Source organism: Microtus ochrogaster, chromosome 10, assembly GCF_000317375.1.
Source record: "Microtus ochrogaster isolate Prairie Vole_2 chromosome 10, MicOch1.0, whole genome shotgun sequence".
In the NCBI taxonomy this organism is placed as follows: Eukaryota; Metazoa; Chordata; class Mammalia; order Rodentia; family Cricetidae; genus Microtus; species Microtus ochrogaster.
In genome coordinates, this window is record NC_022016.1 from 54,402,764 (window position 1) to 54,403,085 (window position 322).

The window sequence follows — 322 nt, forward strand, 5'->3', positions numbered from 1 at the left end:
AGGATGCAGTATACACAAGCATGGCAGGATGCAGGTACACACAAGCATGGCAGGATGCAGGTACACACAAGCACTGCAGGATGCAGGTACACACAAAAGCATGGCAGGATGCAGGTATACACACAAGTATGGCAGGATGCAGTATACACAAGCATGGCAGGATGCAGGTACACACAAGCATGGCAGGATGCAGGTGTACACACAAGCACGGCAGGATGCAGGTGTACACACAAGCACGGCAGGATGCAGGTGTACACACAAGCACGGCAGGATGCAGGTGTACACACACAAGTATGGCAGGATGCAGGTACACACAAGCACG